Consider the following 25,766-nt stretch of genomic DNA (forward strand, 5'->3'; position numbering starts at 1 on the left):
GATGAGCACAGGAAAGATAAAAATGACGTCTCCGTACCTTTGTATTTTGCTGGACAGCCATCCACGAGGTGGCTTTTCAGGTTTGGGCTCGTAATAAGGTTCGCCACTGCCGGGTCGTTACAGCACTCACACCAACACATTACAGCAACAAATTACAACACGTCACAATGTATATGTAGGTATATATATATATATATATATATATATATATATATATATATATATATATATATATACATAGATGCTAATACATGTAGATACACGAGGCGATGATACAAAATATACTTAAAAACACGATAGATCACATAGGTTATCAGCATTGGTTTAAAACAAAGGCACATGATCTAAACACGTGCGTTTTGAAATACGAATTTTGAATCCCTCAAAGTCAGATTTGAATGCGTAGTCAAGTCATCAAGCCGGAGCCAGCCTTAAGATGATAGAATCGGTGTTATATGCTGACTGCGTTTTATGATGGACAATGCTAGTGGCGAAATTCAAAACTTTTTGCATCCTGCACCTGGCACTTGATCGCACCATCCCATACGCATAGACAGCAAATTATAAGTGGAAAAACGTGAGCTTCGATAATAACTTTTGAGAACATCAGGCGTAAAGTAATGCCTGCGGCGGTAGGCGAGGTTAAAATTCCGCTGCATTTTGGATGACCTTGGTGCCATGCTTCTCCCACGAAATCGCCGAGTCTACGATCATCCGGGAAATTTTGATGTGCCGTGAAGGTGAAATACCCTCTTAATCTATCGTAAAGTGAAACTCACAGATTTTCTTTACATTAGGTTTCGTGCCTATCAGAACAAAGTAGGTTGTCCTTGTCCATTTTCAGTGTGATGGCGCCGAACCAAGCCTGGAGCTCGCAAATTGACATGTCTAGACGAAGTTTTAGTGCTTCGAGACCACTTGATGGGAGAAGCGCAGTCTAAAAGCTGAGTATCATCTGCACATGAGATGAGACGTCCATGCGACAGGTGACCGGGCAAGTTACTCGTAAATAAGGTCAATACAAGTGAACTGACAATGGATCCCTAGGGCGCTCTCTGGGTTAACGGTAGCGTCGCTAGTCCTCTACACACGACCTGTCTGCGACGGCTCAAATAGCTTTTGAACCTATCAGGGTTCACGCCGCACCATTAAAGTTTTGTCATGAATAAACCATGGTCAGCGCTGTCGAAAGCCTTTTGATATGTCGACAGCAGTTGGCGGAGATATTTCTCCGCTGTCCACGTCTTTCGCCAGCTCCCCGACATCATCGAAGTGTTCGCAGCGCAGTAACTGCCAGTGGGCATCTTGAGAAGAGTTGGGAGCACCATCGTTTTGGAGACGCGCGCTCAGCTGCCTACAGGCGACTTTCCGGGTATTTTGGATAACACACTTGAGAGAGATGTGGGCCTTTTGTTAACTGGTACAGCGGGGTCACCTGATTTCGGGATGGGTACCACAGATGTGATTTTCCACAGGTCAGGAAGTATCGGAGTTGTGAGGGAACAATTGATGACCCGCAGGCGATGCTGACCGATCACAGGGAAGCATCGGCGCAGTGCTTTTATCCGTACCGCGTCCACATCTACCATTCTCGAGCTCCTCATCAGCTGGATCGATGAAGATAGTTCAGGGAGAGAAGCGGGCTTAAAAGTTAAGAAAGCTGTGCACACCAGTATCGTAGAACTGCCAACTTGGGGTGCAGGGCAACACCCTATGCGGAGGAATTTCTCACTCCTTTTCTCCATACTTACGGTGAATTTTTACTCCCGCCTGATATTGTCTAATCGCACATACCAAACCCATATTTTCCTTCCTGAGGCTTTCGGATGTCATCCAGGACCGAATTCACTTGAAACCACCAGACATAAACGAGGCTCCACAGAACCTTACACCTATGGCTATGTCCTGCCTGACCTACATCTGAATCATGTACATGTATGCACAGAGCAAGGGCGTCAGGAACCTCAAGCCCAAGAGTCCCAGCGACTCCATCCGCTTGCATGCATCAAGTTTGGGGTGTTTACGAAATGCATCACAATCGGCAGCTGTGTGCCAAATGCAAGGTTTTCATACATCCTCTTTTGTGGCCTCACCAGCACGCCACGAAAGCAAAGCCCGCTGGAAACACCAGCAAGGCCTGGTGGAGAATTTTACTCCACGTATTACTTTTGCCCATAGAAACTTGACCCCTAAATTGTATAATTCCCGAAATGCAGTCGTGAAAAATTCAAGAAATGTATCCTAAACGAAGTTTACAAAATGAATATAATCGTGTGAGCACCAACGCCTACAGACAGATTCTAAGTCAAATTACCTGAGAACAAAATTTTGCCAAAAAAGTATCAGCAATTATGTCAATTAAAGTGATATTGTATTATTGGTATAATACGAGTGTGATACAACTTATCCTTCCTTTCTTTACAATTGCCTTTAAAGAAACCATCTGTTGCTTAAAATGTTGACCAACTGCTCCACAAAATTGTCGAACTACAAACTTGCACGTATTTTACACATAGATTGGAATAACTCGCCAGCCGCCTAAACATATTTGATATGCACCCGAGAGTGAACAATTCACTGCAAATGAAGGATACAATTTAAAGCACAGAACATCTTTTGACCGCCATTTTTTGCGCTGTCAAGCGCTCAGTTAGCCGTTTTTTGGTTCATGGCGGTGCTCGATAACGATAAATCTGGACCTTCCATTGTCTACCGGACAAGTTTACCTCACCAGGCTACCTTATGCTGCCATATATAGCTTTGGGTCAGACCTGACGCAGGTAAAACAGAAGTGTTTCATGGCGAAATTCTGCTATCTGGAACTGTTTATCATGCACGCCTATTACCTGTCTCGCATTTTAATCTCGTAGGTTGCTGGACATGACTGATATTTATGTTTTGGGGATGGTTGGGATGACCCTGTCTGTCAGCAAACCATGCGAAAGATCCTGACTTTTTAGGGGGAGCATGGAGAAGTGTACCCTTAAAAAAACAGTAAGTCTCCTGTGGAGCGAGTAATTGCTTACCTTGCCTCCTTTCAACACATGGTTTGTACCCAGAGTTGCCGGTTTTCTGTTTTAATCCATCGAGTTTTGTCATAAGACAAATTATGATGCCACAAGGCATGTTATGATCTTATTTATTTCCACATTCTCGATTATTTGCCTCAATATTCTTGAGGTGATCCCTCATGGATGCTTTAACCAGATGTTGCCCATTGTTGTCATGGTTTGCTGACTGGCAAATGGCTGTGCTGTATATAGGCACTATCTTTTTTACACGGGGATACTCTAAGCTGCATAGCATAGGATAGCATAGCATAGCATAGCATAGCATAGCTGCTGCATTGTATTAGGTAAATACCCGTATCTAGCAAATAGACCATCCCATTCAAAATGTGAAGCCAACATCGCAAACTTAAACAAACTATTATTAAATATGAATGAACAACCCTAAATAGATTATCTTGCTGAAACTGAAAAGGCAAGCAGCAAAACTGGGATGGCCATCCAAAAGTTACCTTATTTTGGAGAGGAGATTGTTTGGTGGAACATACCCATTAATGCTCTTGACAGAGTTTAACCATGGCAATCAGAATAAGTTGTTCAAAGTGATTTGACGTGTTTTGATTTGCGTGTTGTCAACATTATTTGGTGCCAACAAGCTGACACAAATGAACTGAATAAAAATGCAAGTTGAAACCCCCCAAAAATGAGTTTTGTCTTCTTTTGTCACCAGTGTTGCTGTCAACAGATAGGTGAGGTGAGTTGGGATGATATTCAACATATGGGCTACTCTAAGTTAGGTTAAGTTGGTTAATTGCATGGCAGGTGGCAAGATAAATTTTACAAGTATCAGTGACTCACAAATGCTGCCGCGATACAAACAGGTTGGGCAGGATGAGACGAGGCTAGGCCTTAGGTTAGAAATAGTTAGGCCACTTTCACGGAAATAAACATTGGTATTTTGTAAGAAACAGTGGCATAATGTTTGTTTTTCCTGACCACATCTTAACAGAAGCCGGAGCTGTGTATATAGTGTTTGACGTGGTGATGGGCTAATGTGCAGGAGTCGAAGGGTCTTTTTTAATGTTTTATGCTTGTTGAATTTTCTGTTGTTTTGTTGTGAGATTCCTTTGCTTTGTTTTATGATAAAAAAATGGTGTGGAAGCGAGGTGCAAAGTGCAGCATAAAACTATTGGTGCTACACAATGTTTTGTGCTCATTGTACTGTTGTGAAATTACTACGCTTCAGTGTATTCTGTTTCGCTTTAATGGCCTAAGATGTTAAAAACCAGAACAGTTTTAGAAAATTTATGATATCACATACATGCCAACCTGAAATGTACGTCTTTGTTTGCTGAAGCATCTTTCACTAGCCCATGGGTTCCATCTCTTGTCAATTGAATTTTTTACTCTCATACGGTCTTTTTGCATTGAAATTTTTCACTCCCACCCTAGTTCAAAAGCGATTCTAGCTCACTGATGCAGTTAGTTGACGGTCTTGCTGACTCCAGTCCACCAAGTAAAGTAGCAATCCGGGGCCCAACCGTCGCAAAATGACGTTTGAACTTGTCAGCCAGGTCAGGGTTCCCTTTCAACGGATCTTTTCGATTGGCTGATGGTGTCATGGCGAATCATTTGAACGTAGGCCAAAAGCTGTGCCGGCCGCCAGAAGTCATCACACCACAGAAGTAATCCTTTATGATTACACAGATCTCGGAAACTAAGAGAGCTAGAAACACCAAGTTTACGGCGTGTATTGACCTGTACTTGAACTCACTTAGGTCAAAGTTTCAGATTCCTAGGTCATGACCTTCGGATCAAAAAAGGTTAAACAATGTGGAGTTCCAGGCTGGTCTCCAAAGTGCCCCCAGAACCGAGATATCCGTTTCTAAGCTAAAGGTCACATTCCCATTCAAGGTAAGTGACCTTGTTTGACCTTGTGAAGGTCAAAGTGACCAAAATCATACAAGATTGCTTTGAGTTTTGCATTTGGCTGGGCGACAAACAACGCTGGGCAGCATGTTCCTACAAACAAAACGTTGACCTGCGTCATTTTAGGTCAATGATTTATTTTGACCTCCAAGAAGTTCATGGAATATGTATAATGTGGTCCCTGCTATCAATAAACTCGAAATGCGCACCACAAAATATCCCATACAGCAAGCCCCAGGGTAGCAAAACGGGTTGGGTTTGGCGGTGTGACCTTCATACCTGACGTAAGGCCAATTTAATTTGCTCATCCAAATGTTGCGTTGCCTAAGAAAGCATCTCAGAGATGGCTGCCACTGATACCAGGTCTTGAGAGCCAAGGTTTCAGCAAACATCTCCACCCTTTACCGACAAGGAAGATGCACATTTACTACACGTGCATGAAATAATGTGCCGGTTAGTTTAAAGCGTTACTTTGTTTTGTCCATGCGAATGATAGGTATCTTATAATGTGTTCTCATACTAATTGCATGCAGAAACCCCATTGAAAAATTCACGGTATTGTGGTCTGCCCCTATATTTGGTGTACCCACGTGTCAGCAGTGTCCTAGAATTGCCGACTTGGGGTGTAAAGCAACACCCTATGAGGAGGAATTTTTCGCTCCTTTTCCCCATATTTTATGTGAATTTTTCACTCCTTTCTGACATTGTCTAATCGCACATGCCAAACCCCTATTCCCCGTTTTAAGGTTTTGAGATGTCATCCAAAGCCGAGCTCACTTGAAACCACCAAGCATAAACGAGGCTCCGCAGAACCTGAACACCTGTGGCTATGTCCTACCTCACCTACATCTGAATCATGTCTATGTATCCACAGAGCAAAGGCGCCAGGTACCTCCAAGCTCAAGACCCCGAGCGACCCCAGCCGCTCGCACACATGGTTTGTTCACAAAATGCATCACAATCTGCAGCTGTGCGCCAAAGACAAGGTTTTCACGCATCCCCTACTTTTTTGGTCTCACCACCATACCATGAAATCAGAGGCTGGTGCAAACACCAGCAAGGCCTGGTAGATAATTTTACTCCACGTACTTCTTTTTTCTCCGAGGAAACTTGACTACTAAATTGCATGGCTCCCGAAATGCAGGAGAGAAAAGTCCAATAAATGTCTTTTAATTTAAACTTACAAGATGAATGTCACCATTTGAACACTTATATTAACAGATTTGAAGTCAAATCAGCCGATTACAAAATTTTGCGAGTGAAGTACCAGTCTTTATGTTTATTTAGTGACCTTTGTTTTTCTGGGTACCATGCCAGTATGATACCACTTCATTCGTCCTTCCTTGTCGATTGCCTTTAGGGGTGCCATCTGCTGCTTAAAATGTTGACCAATTTCTCTGCAAGAAGCTCGAACTACAAGCTTGTACGTATGTAATACATAAATTGGATTAATCCGCCAGCCGCCCAAACACGTTTCATATACACCCAGGCGTGAACAATTCACAGGGAATGGAGGAGATAATTTGAAGCACGGAACTTATTTTTACTGCCATTTTTGCACTTTTAAACCTTCGTTTAACTGTTTTTTTGGTTCATGGCGGTGCTCAATAAGGATAAATCCAAGCTTTTCGAGTTTCTGACGTACAATGCTATCTGGCAAAGCTTTGAATAGCCTTGGCTAATGCGCCTTTGTATGGCAGCATTAAAATATGCTGCCATATAGAGCCGTGGGACAGACCTGACACAGCTAGTACAGAAGTGTTTGACGGCGAAATTCTGCCCTGTGGAGATGTTTATCATGCGCACCTCTTAATTGTTTCGCATTTTCATCTTGAAGGTTGGTGGGCATGATTTATATTTATATATTTAGGGATGAGTCGAATGACTCTGTCTGCCAGCACACGAAACAAATCGTACTGAATTTTTGTTTTGGGGGGAGCAGGAAGAACCCGGTAAGTCTCCTGTGGACCAAGTAATTGCTTACCTTACCTGCTTTCAACACATGATTGGTAACGAGAGTTAGCTGTTTTCTGTTTTAATGCATCGAGTTTTCCCATAAGACAAATTATGATGCCACAAGGCATGAAATTGGCTTATTTTGTTGCATGTTCTTGGTTATTTGCCCCAAATTTCTTTAAGTGGTCCCTCACGGCTGCTTTAACCAGATGTTTTCTGCAGTTGTCATGGTTTGCTAGCCAGCAAATGACTGTACTGTATATATTCACTATATTTTTAACACAAGGATACTCTAAGCTGCATAGCAATTATAACATCAGTTAAATATTGTTATGTAACAAAAAGTCAGACCACCCCATTAAAAATGTGAAGCCAACATCACAAACTTTGTCATTAAATATGAATAAACAAGCCCTAGTGGATGCATTTGCTGCAGCTGAAAAGGCAAGCAGCAGTACTGGCAGGGTCATCTAAAAGTTATGTTATTTTTGGAGAAGAGAGATTGTTCTGTGTTGCATGCCCATTATTGCCCGTGACGCAGGCTTACCATGACAACCAAAATCAGTTGTTCAAAGTGATTTAAAGTGTTTTAATTTGTATGTTGTTAACTTTGTCTGGCGTCAGCAAGCATGCCAAAATCAACTCAACAAAAATGCAAGCTGAAACCAGCCTAAAACTAGCTTTAAATATCATGTTTTTATCACAAATGCTGCTGTCAACAGATAGGTGAGATGAGATGATGTTCATCACATGGGCTACTTTAAGTTAGGTTAAGATGGTCAAGTGTATGGCAAGTGACAATAGGAATTGTGCAAGAAGCGGTAACTCACAACTGCTGCCGTGATACAAACAGGCTGTACAGGATGAGATGATGTAAGCCGCCTCTTTAGGTTAGGCATAGGCTACTTTCATGGAAATAAGCATTGGTATTTTGTAAGAAACAGTGACAAAATGTTTGTGCTCCCTGATCCCACCTTAACAATAGCCAGAAAGATGTCTATTATGTGTGACTTGGTGCTATGCTGTTCTGTAGGAGTCCATTGTTTTTTTGTTTGAACGTTTCATGCTTGTTGAATTTTCTGTTGTTATAATGTTATTTAATTTGCTTTGCTTTGTTTTGTTTTAAAAGTGCTGTGGAAGGGAATTGAAAAGTGCAACATCAAATTATTGGTGTTCATAATTTATAGATATCTAGATATATTATATATATCTAGATAGATATCTAGATATATCTAGATATATTATATATATCTAGATATATTATATATATCTAGATATATTATATATATCTAGATATATTATATATATCTAGATATATTATATATATCTAGATAGATATTAATATCTAGATATATTATAATCTATTATAATTTATAGATATAGATATCAGGGTTTCAGCTTCCTAGGTCACGACCCTCAGGTCGAATAAGTTCAAACAACGTCAAATTCCAGGTTGTTCTCCAAAGCGCCCCCAAAACCTAGGCAACTGTCTTTAAGCAAAAGGTCACAAGCCCATTTGAGGTCATTGACCTTGTTTGACCCTTTGAAGGTCATAGCGATCAAAATGATCCAAGACTACTCTGCATTTTCATTTGAATAAGTGACAAAGATTACGCTAGGCAGTATGTTTTTAAGACAAAACGTTGGACCCGGGTCATCTGATGTCAATGGCCTGTTTTGACTTCTAAGAAGTCAACTGAAAATGTATGCTGCGGTTCCTGCCGTCAATAAATTCGAAATGAGCACCAGAAACTATCCCATATAGCAACCCCTCGAGTAATAAATCAGGTCGGTTTTGACCTTGGTCTGACCATCATACCTGACCCTAGGTCAACGAAATTTGCTCATTCAATATTTGCGGTGCCTAAGAAGGCATCTCAGATGTTTATCTCTTCGTCAAACACTCCGTTGTTGTATCAGATTGAAGGATTCCCTAAAAATTGCCTTCGCTGAAACCATGAGATGACTTTGACCTGTCATAGGTCAGCGACGTTACAAGGTACATCTAAAATTGGTATGTTAAACGATCTGCTGTGCAATTTCCTACAGCTATGCAAAATGTGGCGCGGCTACGCCGCGCTGCTCAAAAACCACTCGGGGAAAAGCCCTCGGGATGGAATGGTCAATTTGCCCCCTCCACCCGAGTGCGTGTTAATGTATTCTGTTTCACTTTAATGGCCTAAGATGTTAAAACGAAATAGTTGTGTCAGGTTCCTGACATTACGTCCATGCCAACTTGAAATAGATGTCTTTGTTTGCTGAAGCATCCGTCACAAGCTCATAAGTTCTGTCTTTTGTGAATGGATTTTTTCACTCCCGCACCGTCTTTTTGCGATGGAATTTTTCACTCCCACCCTAGTTCAAAAGCGATTCTAGCTCCCTGTGTGTCAGGGGCAAGCCATGCGCATGAATGCCACTTGGGTGCATGGCACACGACATTTTTGCTTAACTGGGTTGCTGACCGTGAATGATCGTCTTTCAAGACGTTTTCTATTTGAGCATCTTTGGTATGATCCAGCCAAAATTTTGCTGTACTGAGCATAGGTGTACTGAGCATCATGCCAGGGGCACCACTGTGTGTAATGTGATATTTTAAGTTCACTTAATATTTAAATTTATGATTACTGAGGACCATTCATAGTTTGTCCACCCCTTCACGGTAAATCTCTCTCAGTGATGTGATTCTCACACTGATTTGTTGTCTGAGACTGGCATTTTAAAATCGGGTGCAGCTTTGTTACGTGATGTGGGGTCCCACATATGTCCTATTCAGGCATTTTTACACAGAGGTGCCACATGGGTGGTAATGTTGTGTTTTTTTCAGATGAGCTGGCTCATCACCAGGCAGCTGGACGAGTCCTTCGACGTCACGCCACAAGCTCGTCTGATCGCCCATGTTCTGGTCACTAAAATGAAATATGGAGCTAAAACATGTGATTGCTGACTTGCAGTAGCCAACAAATTCGGGTACGCCTAGCATGTGGCTGCGAACGTGTGGCGGCAGTTTTTGTAGGTGCAGAAACCACAATTTTTTAACATTTTCAACTTAAATCGGGCCTGGCATAGACGAAGGAGTGTTCAGAAAGTGGTAGGGCTGATGTCAATTTTGAAGCAGGTCTTTCCATGCGCCGCCATAGAATTATTCCTCAGTATTCCCGGCAAGTGGGAGTGCCATGGTACCTACGCAACGCTTCGTTCTTAGGCCTGTGGGGCTCGGCCTGTGGATGCCAGGGTCGGCATTTTTATCAAGGTGTTGCTGCGGTATAACGCATTGTCAGGTGCGTCTGTGCCGTGCAAATCGTGGTTTGATTCGATTTGTGTGATGGTAATGCGATAAGAAGAAGATGGTCATCTCTGCTGACTACAACTCCGACGATGATCGCTCCAGATAGTCAACTCCATTAAACGTGGAGGGAATATTAGCCAAAAAAACACGTATTGCCTACACCATAGGGCTGTTCAAAACGAGACATGGCGTCGTGGTTCTTCAACAAATGGCCTGCTAGTTATCGGTAGCCCATTTACTTGAACATTGAAACCTGTCCTCGTGCCTTGACATTTTTTTATACTCAAAGCGTTAAGAGCTAGAGAACGCATTCACCGCGGCCGCCACCGGTTCCCATTCATATCAAAATACATGACGCGAGACCAGAACACTCAATTTGCCGACGTCATCTTGCATTTTTAAAATGAATGTCTATTATGGTCCGATAGAGAAATAAAGCATGCATCTGATTCTGTGATCATACTTCGTGTACTTTGTCATTATGACGTGCAACAGCAGAAAGCAAGAACTGCTTGTCATAATTTTCGCCTCCGTTGGATTCACAAGGCGGCCGTTAGTTCCAAAACGCGCCACTATGCTGGCGCACTAGCGCTAGTGTCGCGATACGCGCCTCGGGAATGATACCGTCTGCCCATTCTGACTGGATGCATCAAAAGCTGGTGAACATGTATAAACGTGACTTACCAGTACCGGCGTCTAGGTCCTGCGCTTCAACCGACGCTGGACATGCCACGATACTTGGCGCGATTCCTATGTCGCGGCCCAATCCACATAGGGACTAGCCCAGCCCTCAGGCGGAGACGTTCTCACGCCCGTGTTGGGCTGTATGGGTAATTAGTTGATCAGGGAGCTGGAATCGCTTTTGAACTAGGGTGGGAGTGAAAAATGCCATCGCAATAAGACCGTGCGGGAGTGAAAAAATCCATTCACGAAAGACGGAATTTATGAGCTCGTGACAGATGCTTCAGCAAACAAAGACAGGTATTTCAAGTTGGCATGGACGTAATATCAGAAACCTGACAAAACTATTTCGTTTTTTAACATCTTAGGGCATTAAACTGAAACAGAATACATCAACACGCGCTCGGGTGGGGGTGGGGGGCAGATTGACCCCCCAGGGATTTTCCCGAATGGTTTTTGAACAGCGCCACATTTTGCATACCTGTAGAAAATTGCATAGCAGATCGTTTGACATGCCAATTTTAGATGTACCTTGTAACGTCGCTGACCTATGACATGTCAAAGTCAGCCCATGGTTTCAGCGAAGGCAATTTCTAGGGAATCGTTCAATCTGATGCAACAACGGAGTGTTTGACGAAGACATAAACATCTGAGATGCTCTCTCAGGCACCGCAAATATTGAATGAGCAAATTACGCTGACCTCAGGTGAGGTATGATGGTCAGACCAAGGTCAAAACCGACCTGATTTATTACTTTAGGGGTTGCTGTATGGGATAGTTTCTAGTGTTCATTTCGAATTTATTGACGGCAGGAACCGCATTATACATTTGCAGTTGACTTCTTAGAGGCCACAACAGACCATTGACCTAAGACGACCCGGGTCGAACGTTTTGTTTTAGGAACATACTGCCTAGCGTAATCTTTGTCGCTTATTCAAAGAAAATGCAGAGCAGTCTTATATCATTTTGGTCACATTGACCTTCAAAGGGTCAAACAAGGTCAATGGCCTCAAATGGGCTTGTGACCTTTTGCTTAGAGACAGTTGCCTACGTTCTGGGGGTGCTTTGGAGACCAACCTGGAATTTGACCTTGTTTGACTTTATTCGACCTGAAGGTCATGACCTAGGAAGCTGCAACCCTAACCTAAGTGAGTCCACGTACAGGGCAAGACACCCTGTAAATTTGGTGCCTCTAGCTTTCTCAGTTCCCGAGATCTCAGAGGGGGGGGGTCAAATAACCCCCCCCCCACCCACACCCGAGCAAAGGGTAGCCGACCAACCGGCGCGTGTTAAAGCATAGTATTTTCATGACAGCATTATGAGTACAACAAATTATTAACACCAATAATTTGATGCTGCACTTTTCAATTCCCTTCCACAGCACTTTTAAAAGAAAACAAAGCAAAGCAAAGCGAATTCAAAAACGATATAACAACAGAAAATTCAACAAGCATAAAACACAAACTGAACAACATTGGACTCCTACACATCAGCCCAGCACCAAGTCAAACACAATAGACATATTTCTGGCTTCTGTTGCGGTGGGGTCAGGGAAAACAAACATTTTGTCACTGTTTCTTACAAAATACCAATGCTGATTTCCATGAAAGTAGCCTATGCGTAACCTAAAGAGGCCTTCCATCATCTCATCTTGTATAACCTGTTTGTATCACAGCAGCAGTTCTGAGTTAATGGCTCTTGCACAATTCCTATTGTCACCTGCCATGCACTTGACCAACTTAACCTAGCTTAGAGTAGCCCATATGATGAACATGATCTCAATTCACCTATCTGTTGACAGCAGCACTTGTGATAAAAAACATGATACTTAAAGCCAGTTTTAGACTGGTTCCAACTTTCATTTTTATTCAGTTCATTTTTGCATGCTGGTTGACATCAGACAAAGTTGACAACATGCAAAATTAAAACACTTTTAATCACTTTGAACAACTTATTTTGATTGTCATGGTTAGCCTGTGTCACGGGCAATAATGGGCATGCTCCACAAAACAATCCCTCTTCTCCAAAAATAACATAATTTTTAGATGACCATGCCAGTATTGCTGCTTGCCTTTTGAGCTGCAGGAAATGCATCCATTTGGGCTTGTTTATTCATTTTTTTTCTACGCCGTTACCCAAGAACAGGCAACCAGGAGTGCCCCTCCCTCAACCCCAGCGACGCAGGAAACCGTACGTTAACACCAGAAAACATAGAATCAAGTCGCGGCACTCCCAGCTAGGAAGATGAAACAAACTAAAAAAAAACAGGCAAGGAGGTGGAGCAGACCCGAAGGAATTGTGCTATGTGAGAGGTAGGGAAAAATCATAGATGAAAAGGCTTAAAGTAGTCATTAGCCAAACTCAGCTAATGACAGCCCGCTACAACCTCCCAATAATCTACAACCACTCAATTCCCCGTGTTAGTAAGGGTTATACAGTCACAAGTCGGAGGGGGCAATTACCTGGTCATTTTTGTGCTGGGTTTTGAGCTGGATGTCCAGGGAGTCCACCCAGCTAAGCAGAGCTTGTTGCTGGGAGAACTCCCGGAGCCAGCGCTATGAATTTGGGTATATGTGCATGACTTTATATCAGAAATTGATTATGAAACATGAAGGAGGTCAAATATGAAGTGCGTTGGATATGTACAGCACAAGGATGGCAATGTCTTCAAATATGTTTGTTACGTTAATATGTGTTCACGAAATGCTTGCGGATGATGTTCTTAACAATGGTTTTCGATACAGGGATATCAGCTATTCTTGGAAAATATGAAACCATAATGTCGTTCCACAGCTTAGGGCCAAGGCAGGATGCTGTAAATAGTCTATAATTACGATAAGAGAAAGGTTGTTCTAAATGTTTTGCTCGCCTCATATCCATGTCATTGGATTCGTAGAGATTGTAAATTAAATCGAATGATGCAGGGAGCTGTGAGGCTAAAAATTTGTGCATCACAATGAACATTTGAGATTGAGCAATATCCGATAGCTTCAAAATTTTGTATCGTTTAAAGATTGGCTCTGAGCTTTGCGGAGGATACACATTTTCTATAAGACGCACAGCCCTTTTTTGCAAAATTACCAATCGATCTAGTTGAGAAGCATAATTTATGCCCCAAACCAAGCAGCAGTAATTTAGATAAGGAAGAACCAAAGTGTTATAGAGTAGATGTGACGTTGTTTTATCAATAAAGTACCTAGCCCTACTTATTATTCCAATATTTCTACTTACTATGCTTGCAACAACATTAGTGTGGCTTGTAAACTTAAGAGATTTGTCAATGATTACACCAAGGTATTTAATTTCTTTTTTCTCTTCAATAGGTGAATTATTAATTTGCACATTTAGTCGGAAATGCGAAGAAAGGGTTGTGTAATGCTGTGTGAATGTTTTTGATACGTTCAGGGAGAGAAAATTGGCAGCAAACTAAGAAGTCATTAGAAGCAAAAGCGTACTGACGTTGTTTTGAAGTTCGACAATACTTCTATTTTTGAAAACAATGGCAGTATCATCAGCATAAGACAGACAAATCATGCTACTGCTCAATTGAGGCAAGTCATTTATGTACATTAAAAAGAGGATTGGGCCGAGAATGGATCCTTGGGGTACCCCCATTGTTACATTTTTGATTGCTGATAGATCATTCCTGACTTTTACACATTGAGTTCTGCCAGAGAAATATGAAGAAATGATTTCATGAGATTTTCGTCGAATACCATATTTAGTAAGTTTACGTAGAAGAAGGCTAATGTTTACAGTGTCAAAGCTTTTTCAGATCTAAATACAAACCCAACACATATTCCCCATTTTCAAAAGCCTTAGTTTTAGTTTCCTGCAGAAGAAGAATTGGCATGTAAGTACTTTTGTTCTTCTGAAATCCGAACTGATTTTGGTGAATTAGCTGGTTTTGGGTTACATGAAGGACGAGTCTATTATATATAGGTTTTTCAAGAATTTTGGACATAAACGGCAAAATACTGATAGGTCTGTAATTATCTACAAGTTGCGAGTCCCCACTTTTAAAGATGGGTTTAATCACGGCTTTTTTGAAAATGCTTGGAAATATCCCCGAGGACAAACCGCTGTTGAAAAGATGGAGAATTGGTTTGAGTATAACCTTATAAGATAACTTGAATATTTTTGAATTAATATTGTCGACTCCAGCTTCGACGTTGTTTAGCCCATCGATGAGAATAATTAATTCCTGTTCATTAGTGGGGGGCAGATCCATTTCATTTTCGACATTTGTGATGAGCTGGAGGGGGTCGAAAGATGATTTAGGCATCTCGTCTTTTAACTGTTGTCCAATCTCACTGAAGAAGATGTTAATGATTCTGCGATATCCGGATCGTCTGTGATAATTTTATTATTAGTCTGTGATAATCTGTGATAATTTTATTATTTCATGACAATGTTTGAGATATTGGTTTCACATTTTAAATGGGGTGGTCTGACTATTTGTTACATAGCAGTATTTAACTCATATTATAAGGATATGCAGCTTAGAATATCCCTGTTAAAAATATAGTACATATACGGAGTTCAGTCATTTGCCGGCCGGCAAACAATGACAACTATAGAAAACATCTGGTTAAAGCAGCCATGAGGGACCACTTTAAGAAATTTGGGGCAAATAACCAAGAACATGCAACAAAATAAGCCAACTGCATGCCTTGTGGCATCATAATTTGTCTTATGGGAAAACTCGATGTATTAAAATAGAAAATGGCTAACTCTCGTTACCAATATGTGTTGAAAGTAGGTAAGGTAAGCAATTACTTGGTCCACAGGAGACTTGCTGGCTTCTTCCTGCTCCCCCAAAAACAAAAATTCAGTACCTTTTGCATGGTCTGCTGGCAGACAGATTCATCCGACTCACCCCGTAAATATAACTATCAATCATGCCCAACAACCTTCGATATTAGAATGCGAAACAAGTAAGAGGTGCGCATGATAAACATCTCCACAGGGCAGAATTTCGCCATCAAACACTTCTGTATTAGCTGCGTCAGGTCTGTCCCAGAGCTGTGTATGGCAGCATATTCTAATGATGCTATACAGAGAGAACATTGCGCAAGGCTATTTTAAGCCTAGCCGGGTGGCATGATGAATCAGAAACTCGAAAGCTTGGATTTATCCTTATTGAGCACCGCCATGAACCAAGAAAACGGTTAACCGAAGGTTTAAGAGAGCAAAAATGGCGGTAAAAATAAGTTCCGTGCTTCACATTGTCTCCTTCATTCTATGTGAATTGTTCACGCTTGGGTGCATATCAAAAATGTTTGGGCGGCTGGCGAATTAATCCAATTTGTGTATGAAATACGTACAAGCTTGCAGTTGGAGCTTCTTGTAGAGAAATTGTTCGCGCAGTATGCTGCGCAGGATGGCCCCTGAAAATGGCGATATTTGGTTCCCCAGATTACTGCTCTTCAGCGTGAGCGACGATGATTTGTCATGTAAACAGAGCTTACAACTAAAAATAACGGATTTTATGTCAAGTCATTTGCCGACGTTGATAATAACGAACGCAGCCATGCCGAATAGCAGCGCAGAAATGCACTACACACGCACTTTCTCGGGGTACTTGTATGGGAAACGTTTACGTGAGACCTCTTGCATGGAGTGCTTGCCTGAAAGCAGACTTGACTTAGTCTTCATACGGTCACAATAACGACATCAAACCATCAATGGTGCCGTTTATGAGTGTAATCAATCAGAACGTTTATGTCTTCATACGGTCACAGTAACGACATCAAGCCATCAATGGTGCCATTTATGAGTGTCATCAATCAGAACGTTTATATTTCGTGAGAAAAAGTCCGTCCCGGTGGCTCAGTTGGTTCGGGCCCGCCTTCCGCTCTACCCACCCCCGGCAGGGTGGGTTCGAGTCGCTCTAGGGCGCTCGCTATATGCCCTTGACAAGTATGGCTTGCGGGCGGTGGCAGCGGCGGCGTTAAAGGTCAGTTGACGTTAGAGGGCAGGACGGACCGTGCCGAACATTGCGGCACGTTAAGCTTTCGGCACTAAATTCTGTCGTCTGGAATTGCACGATCGGGTGGCGGGGGTCAGGGCTCACACAACGAGCACTGCTTAGCGTGGGCGCTGACCCCAGAAATCCATCCACTCAAAGGGTTCGTATCAAATTCATAAAAAAAGGAAATGAAGCGTTGTAGTTTATTTCACCAGGACGATGCTAACAAGCTTATCATTGTCATGATCAGACAGACTGGAGCATAGTAGCTGTCAACGGTCGATGTGAGAATACGATATTATCTCGATAGCAATTTCTTGTTCTAAAGCGGTTGGTTTCCGATCCACTTCACTCATTAAAGGGTGAGTATGGGTCGTTTTAGACACTCGCTGTTTGCCCCCGAAATGGATGGATTGTGGGTGATGGCAACGAAAGCGGTCAAGGATAAATAGGCGCTTAATAAAAATATATGTAATAAAGCATAAAACAGCACATTCCTGGGTAACACTGCCAGCCCAGTTTGAAAAAGACTGCTGTCATTTCCTTTTTATGACAGAATTCAAAAACTTGGTTTGCTCCTGTTGCCTGCAAAGGTGCTCAGAGAAATAAAGTAGAGTTTGTCTTTGTCATGTCCATCGTATGGAGTTACCAATAATCACGGCAAGGAAATCATTGCCGTAGATTTTAGCAGAATTGTTCGTGAAGCACGAACTGAACATTACGACCCCATGTGGTACAATGCCTACTTTCCTAAAAATGATGTTTCTGGAACAGCACCAGATGACTGACAGAAGCCTCTGATTGCTGTGCCAGCTTGCTGGCAGACATAATGCTCCCGGGCGGCCAGCAGCAGTCCTCAAACAGCCATCCAGAGCAGAGTAGCTGCGTTCTCAGCAGCAGCTCATCAGTTCAACAGCGGAGCACTTCCCCAGCTAACGAAGGGCTGAAGCTGGTGTCTATCCCGCCGCCATCAATATCCGCAACAGCGAGCTTCATCCTGCCGGAGAAAATACGCAAAAAGGGCCGCAAGCTGAAAACACCAGCAACGCATCGTTCGCACATTGCAAGCAAGTACATCAGAAGAAACAGTCGAGAGATATCACAAATGTATTGTTACACAAGAAAAAAGTCATGCAGGCCCAGGACATCGTCTAAAGCCTTTTCAATGAGGGGAGGCAGACTTCTTACCCATACATAAATCAGCGTTATATGACGCTGTACACAATGACTGGAACCGACTTCTTTAATTGAGGTTCATTTTACTATAGGAGGGGTTTCCACGTCAGTAATTGGCCAAGGATGCGCAATATTGGAGGGATTTTCGCCCTCCAAGCAACATGGCGGTGCCCTGCGAGTGGACCGGTCGTATCAAAAACAACAAATCAATCAAAGAGAGTCCTGCCACACGACAGCACAAAGCGCGAAACGGAAATGATATCGCACAATGCACACTCACCGATGCGCCCAGCACGCTCACAAAAACACTTCCAGGAGCCGTCCTCCCCATGCGCCAACTTGTCTGGACGGGAGGGGGAGGGGGTGCAGCCAACCCTCCGCAACGGGACGGGCCAAACAACCCCCGGCCGCCAGCCGCCAGCATAACAACCGGGATGCCGAGGCGGGGACGATATGACCAAGTATAGGCGAGGGAACGATCGCGTTATTGGGGGGGGGGGGGGGAACCTCGGGGGATAGAGTCCACTTTCCAATAACCGAGATAATTCAGCACTAGGTTTGCGGCGGTACATGGAAAGAAACGACCCAAATGCCCCCATTCTTGACAACTTCCCTCGCTCCTGCGACCAAGAAAGGGCACGCGGTGGGTCAGCGTTGGCAGAAGCGAGGGCAAGTCCCGGCGGCGTCAGGCACGGCGGGATGCCATCGATGGGAAGGCGGGTCTGGACAGGTTGACTGCCGGCGTCGCCGGTGTGGCGTCAGCGAGCGGCGCCGTCTGCCACTTCCTTGGTTCGTGCAAGGAACATCCCTTGTTCGTGAGGGAGTCCCCAAGCTCAGTAGCATGTATACAAAGAGCAGTGCCGCCCAGCTCCAGGTTGAAATCACACATTAATTGCAGTAGTTTCGAATCAAGCCACAACAGTACGAACTAGCAGGCACTGACCGCCAGTCGTATGCTGCTGTTGCAGGCAACGCTAGCGCTGAAAACCTGTTATCGATCACCGCGAAGACAAGGATTTTAGGACAAACATGCGCTTGGAAGAAGGGCTTGTGGAATCTCACCCAACAAATGTGCGTGATACGCGTGATGCAAAGTGCGTTTGGTAAGATAACGTGCGACAAGGCTGGTACCAAAGACCTCGTAAGCAAATGTTTGTATGGCTTAAAGAACGCCTGAAAAATATTTGTTATGGCAAAACGTTGACGGGGATGTAAAACCTCGCAGGCAAAGGGTTTGCATGCGTAAAGTGAAATCTAAAATTAATCTCAAACAATCTTGAGCACGTTAATGCTGGCAACACAAACTTGCTTGACAAAAACACGCACGTAAAAATCGCCAAGCATCAGTGACACAGCATCGGTTGTTTGCATGCAAAGCATTCGCATGAGGACGTTTCAGCAAAAAAATGCATCGCCGAATATCAAATTATTCACGCCATCTCTCCGATGTCGCCTGAATACTGCCTGTGAAGGATGGATTCGTCTCTCAGTCATGGAATGAAGCCTGGCTATTGGTAAACGGAGAGTGTCTAATGTTTTCGGTTTTCTTCTTACACGCCTAAGGGAAGTTTGACAATGATCCATGGTTAATTTTGATTGCTAAGTGTGCGCTTGGGTCTCGCAGCAGTTTCGATTTATTTATTTATATCCATCCAATCGATGGCTGTACGTGAACAAACGATCCTAAAATATAAACCAATCAGCGGGAACGAAGGGACGAATGCACTGACATATGTGGCAATTAACTGCACGCCACATACATGGCCATTATTTTGGTTGCTAGGTAACGTAGACATCATTGTGGTTGTTAGGTGACGTAGAATAGTCACATTTCCCTAGAGCCTAGTGCAGCCGATTGACGCGACAGAATACTTGTTCCTCATCTCAGTATATAGTAGGCCGACATGAATTGGTGCGTATTAACTGACCACCTATACCTTACGTCTAAACCCGTACACTCGCAGTCGTCAGCTGAATGAAGAAAAAAAAAACATCAACATAATGGCCGCCGCCATCGCCGGGTTCGCAAGGTGCTGTCAGCGCTGACAAGCGACATTCTCGAAAAGCCATTGGCTAGAACCAACGATACCTGCTCAATGATGTTGATGTGTTAAGTAATGAATATTGCTGGGGGAATACCCGATAATTTCGTTTTTTCATGCAAACGAGAAAACAAGTTGGGACTGCGGCTATGTCTCGTCAGTGAGACGAATTTGTAGAAACCAACGGCACCAAAAGTTGTCATTTCTTCCCTTTCCATCACAGAAGCGTTCGGCAAAATATTGAAATCACTGCTACAGCCCCCTCTTTCAAAGCTCCAGCCCCTCTTTCCTGAAAATGCCGAATACTCACTGCACTGTCATGGCATTCAAATGGCATGCGGTGTCAATTTATCATGACAGAAATCTATTGATAAAAGAATGTATGGAGCTGCTGCTCACCCGACTTACACAAATACAAAATAGCTGTTAACGGTCATTCTAATGTTTGCTACTCACTTCTTCAATCATCCACGCTTATCAACACAATGTTTGTGACGTAGTACAGCAATACTATAGACGTTTCGTAACAAATGATAACAAATGGTTCATGGACTATCAACCTCACGCAATTCCACGCTTGGCGTGAGGCATTCACACTCGGAAAACCGTATGGAAAACGGAATCATACATCACGGCACTACAGCACCATTGATAACGAAAACTCCCCGCCTTTCAACCATCATTAACAGCCACTGCTTTGCCTGCAGCCACAGCTGCCACAAAACTCTCTGCTGACCAAAGCCAAAGGTCTTAAATGCCCTAAACGATCATCAGCTCCCTCAAAGCTGTCGGCAGTTCAGCGTTTATAACGTATGGCAAAAGCAAAACATTTCTGACAAAGTTCACAACATATGTCACAAATGCGCCATAGCTATCTCAAAGGCAGGAAATCATAAACGTGCTGACATCTTCATTTCCCTTTTCGCCCCAATGTTCGCAGGTACATGGTGTTTCAACGACGTGATGACGTTTCCCGGCATCAACAAAATCCAGTTATGACCCGCTCAAGAAACATTCCAGTGACGATGGTACCGAATTGGTTCCGGCCGTCACTCATCGAACCCAATCTGGCATCACTAATTCACAGCACACGAGGCCTACCACGGGAATGTGTGTTATCATTAGGTAGGAATAAGGTCGCATACGTGCGTAGCGTTCCGGATCGCAATTCACCCGGCACCGGTTTTCATTGCCCTGCTTGGATGGTACTCTGTGAATGGGTAGGTTAACCCTGATGGATCGAAGCGACATCATTTAAGGTCAATGCTCCAGCAACTACACAGACACAAATGAAGGGGTCCGGGCCTGGTAACGGCATGGATTTTATCTTAACATCTGCAGTAGTGCTCCTGCCTTTAAGTTGGGATTAGATGGAACCCGAACCTGTCTCAAAACGGCTAAATATTAACAGTTACTTTTCCTGCTCTGCTTCGAAGAGATGACATGCGGTATTCTTTCCTGGCGGTGAAAGCTCCAATTATGACATACAAATTCGTGGTAAGTGGCTTTTTTGTTATAGGTGGTTAAATTCCAAAAGTTCCTTCCAAGTAAAAGAATACGACACCTCCACTGTGCATTTCCTGTAGTGCGATCCAAATAGAAGAATGACCTACGGGAACGCACTCATTTGTCATGTTGTTTGGTCATGGCCACCAGTCAACAACAGCACACCTTCTAACCAATGAGTGCTTGAACGCGTATTTTAACCAGCACCTCCCAGTACATCACAGTCGATAACTATCAGCATAACAACTCTTAACTCATATTAATTCAAAATGCCGAGCAGCCGTTTCCGAATGCTTGCCGAGCTCCGCCATTAGTGCCTGCGAGCCGTTGGGTTTGGTTTGGTCAAGGCGGGTCTGGCTTGGTTTTGGCTGTGAAACATTGGTCAAATCCCCATAAACCATCTCAGTGCATCTGCCGCTAGTTATCATCAGTTTCTAGATCAGACATAACAGCCGCGACTGCACTGAATAACATGTTGGCACATTTCACGTAGCACCGCGCGCGCAGACCGGGGTTCCGGTGGTCCGCAGTTCCGTCACCCCCCCAAGGCACAATGCCAGCCTGGTTACTATGTCCGCGGCGAGTTGGAACTTCAAAGGCTGCTTACCACCTGATCCCTCACCCTCCATAACGTGTTGTTTTCTAACCTTCGTTTCCGCTGACCTTTCCCCTTATCTCGGCCTCCGATATAAGCGGTGCCGTACCCACCCAGTTGGTTTTGCCGCATCATACGGGATGGCGGGCGACTGGGACCCACGTTCGGGCTGTCGTGCCTAATGGCTGAATGGGTCGTGGTGGTACTAAGCACTGTAACCATTGTTTGAAAAACCGTCACTGTCTGTCTTTTTTGTGTCCATTTGACGCCCATTGTCATGAACTGAGGCCAGTGCTATAGAAAAGAACGCCACTGTCTGGTAAAAAAAGAACGGCACGGAAAAAAGAACGTCGCGCTCCTTAAAGTTAAAAAAAAACACAGAACGTAAAATCTGTCTTTTTTCTCCGGTTGACAATCGTTTTCAGCTCAAAAAGAAGACGGCTGTCTGCCGGCTTACTTCCCAGAACAATCTTACCTTGAATAAAAGAACGCTGATTAAGACGAGTAGATGTGAAATTGTGATGGTTTGCCTTTCGATTATTATTAATAATTATCCCATGCATCCCAATCTGTCTTTGCTGAAATCCATTAACCGCTAAGGCTTGCTGCCGATGGCCATGAAGGACATACAAATTGAGTTTCAAGTATGGCGCCGGAACCGTCACCATTCTCAACCGGCGCCATTGAGCAGCGGGGTTTGTTTTCCAGTGCATATCGCCTTGTGCTTCCCATTGTTAAAAGGCAACGAACATGACGCGCTCCGAGTCAGCTACGAGGAAGAATCTGTTTTTCATGTTCATCCTCGTGAAAGACGTAAGCATTTGTAGCAGCGGTTCGCATTGCTGGTCACCATGGATGTGTCAGTTGCATGACAATTATCAAGGAAACATTACGGGAATTGCGGACCTGTGGGCAATGCTAATGAGGAGGCTAATGATTCATGCAAAATGTACTTTTTGATGCATTGTCAGTCATTTAACTTTGCTTGTTTTCACGCTTCTTAAGATATAAGTGATGAATCAAAATCGTTGACATGCACAACAAATGTATCTGCACGTAAGAGCATCTGTTCATTAGGTAGTGGTCATCTGAACTGCTCCCAGGTGGCCTCACTTAGGAATGACTACTCCATATTGGTCAAAGCAGCTTCACAAGCAATGCAGCTGCCTCCTATCACCCCATGGCCTCAGACAACATCCGAGTCCGAGCACAGCTCCACAGCTGAATGGGTTTCATCATTACCATACTGGTTAACCATGTAGTGCGCAAACGTGAGGTACAAGGTGTATGCATGGCAGGGGCTACGAAAAATTCCTGAATGGTCAATGTGTAATGGACATAAATGGACAATGGACATCGCAATGGATAATGGACAATGCAATGGACAAATGGACATAATGGACATGTGTAATGGACGACGCCAACATGCAAGTACTTAATTTTTTGCATCAGTGGGTAAGCATTGCCTGTGAATGAAGAATATATTGATCTGCACACATTGCAACCAGCGCGCAAACTTGCGAGCGTTGCTTAAACCAAGGCTGAGTCGCTCCACACTGAGGTAATGATTTGCATCAGAACTGAGTCATTCATCACGATGTATGAATCAGTGGCTGTACTAAACAACTTGCATTTCAAACATTTGGTAGGACACGATCAAATTTTGACATCACTAAACTTTGCCTTTGCCAGACATTGTTGTTTGCAATGTTGTTTGGCCATGACCTCTGCATGGTGGTATGTAGCCTATGTGCAACATGCAAATGCCGTCAATCACAAGGCTTTTTTCTGTGGATGTCAGGAAGTGGAACATCTTGATTGGCCGATCTGTCTGTCATGACCCATTTTCCTAGTATATTTTTGCATATTTACACACAATGCCTTGGGCTATACTACACAGAATAAACTATTATTATCATTTCAACACTGGTGCAAGCTGACATATTAGTGAAGCAATCAGCCATAAGACCGAAGAAATGCAACACATTGTGCAATCTGAGTGGCTTAGTCTATGACCGCATGGTTGCAGTGCAGATGAGTTGATATATGAATTTAGAAGCAGAGCACAATAGGGATTCGACTTACACCAAGGGACACCACATGTAGGTGGCAGCACAAGCATTCAAGCTTGCGGGCTTGCAAGCATTTTTGGGTCAAGTAATCTTACGGGCCATTGTAATAGGCCCTGTCTTATGTCGGATTTGAGATGGTCCTGGGAGGACATTCTCCTAAACTTTTGCATTCACTAGCTCACCAGCAGCTCCACTATGCTGACCTTCCGCAGTTCACAAATCCCGACAACCAGCATATAGATAGTGTGTAATGATAAAGTCAGCAAAGTTCAGGACAGAAAAAAACAAATTTGTTTCTACTTCAACTGTCTGGATACGTCTATAGCTATGTCTACGTACAAATTGAATGCCTTTGCATATGCCTCACAGAATAGTAATACGTGCAACACCGTACGTGAGGCTACCAGCCACACCATACGCAACTTGACTAGCAGACGTATTGTCACATTTTCAGTGGTTAGAAGCTCCTTGACCGCTGGTTTTGCTGATCACATGTGTTAAGTCCCCAGACAATACTTTGTTTGTTGTGGGCTGTAAACATGTAATATGCATACGCATACATACGTATATATGCACATGTATATATATATATATATATATATATATATATATATATATATATATATATATATATATAACTTTTTTAGTGGCGGTTTATCCTCACCAGCAGCAATCAGATTACATCATATGGAATGACACGCATAGAAAAAGTAGCATGAAACCGTCTTATTATTGGATCAGGTGATGTCCATAGGTGCTAGATGACTTTCATATGCGTCATGGAGTGGGCTTTGTTTTTGGTGAGCAGGCATGTTACATATATTTGCACACATCTCAGTGAGGTCTGTAAGGTGTTCCTGAGCTGCTGGCAGCTTTTTTACCTGACATCTTGGATAATACTCATGAATTGTGTGGGCAGATTTGCCGTTGTTTGAATCATTGGTTATTACCACTAGGGTCATGTGTAAAGCTTGGTGTGAGGGCAAACAACGCACCCAGTCGGAATGCTGGCATGGTCAAGGCTTTATCGTTGTGCTTTTCATGAGGCATTGCTGAGGCGATAGGATTTCTGTGATGCGTGATAGCCTTTCTTCAGTGATTTTAAGATCCTAATTTCATGCCTTTTGCAGAAGCTGTATGGTGACTTCAAGACAGCCAACGGCCAATAACAAAGGACACAGGCATAGCTGGGGGTTCTCAAAAATTATCATCGAAACTCACGGTTTTCAACTTATAATTTACTGTCTATGCGTATGGGATGGCGCGATCAAGCGCCAGGTGCAGGATGCAAAAAGTTTTGAATTTTGCCACCAGGATTGTCTCTATCATAGAACGCAGTCAGTATATAACACCGATTCTATGATCTTTAAGCTGGCTCCGGCTTGACGCCTTGGTGAGAGAGAGGGACGTGCTGAAAGCATTCAGAGCGCTAAAATGCAAAGAATCTCTTCCAGATGTTCAATATCTTTTTAGGCCACGTTCCTCTCTTTCACTAAGGGAGACACGCTCCACTATTTCAGTGTATCTCTTCCTGTCCATTTGCC

Source organism: Pollicipes pollicipes, unplaced genomic scaffold (genome assembly GCF_011947565.3).
Source record: "Pollicipes pollicipes isolate AB1234 unplaced genomic scaffold, Ppol_2.1 Scaffold_7261;HRSCAF=8764_pilon_pilon_pilon, whole genome shotgun sequence".
Lineage (NCBI taxonomy): Eukaryota > Metazoa > Arthropoda > Thecostraca > Pollicipedomorpha > Pollicipedidae > Pollicipes > Pollicipes pollicipes.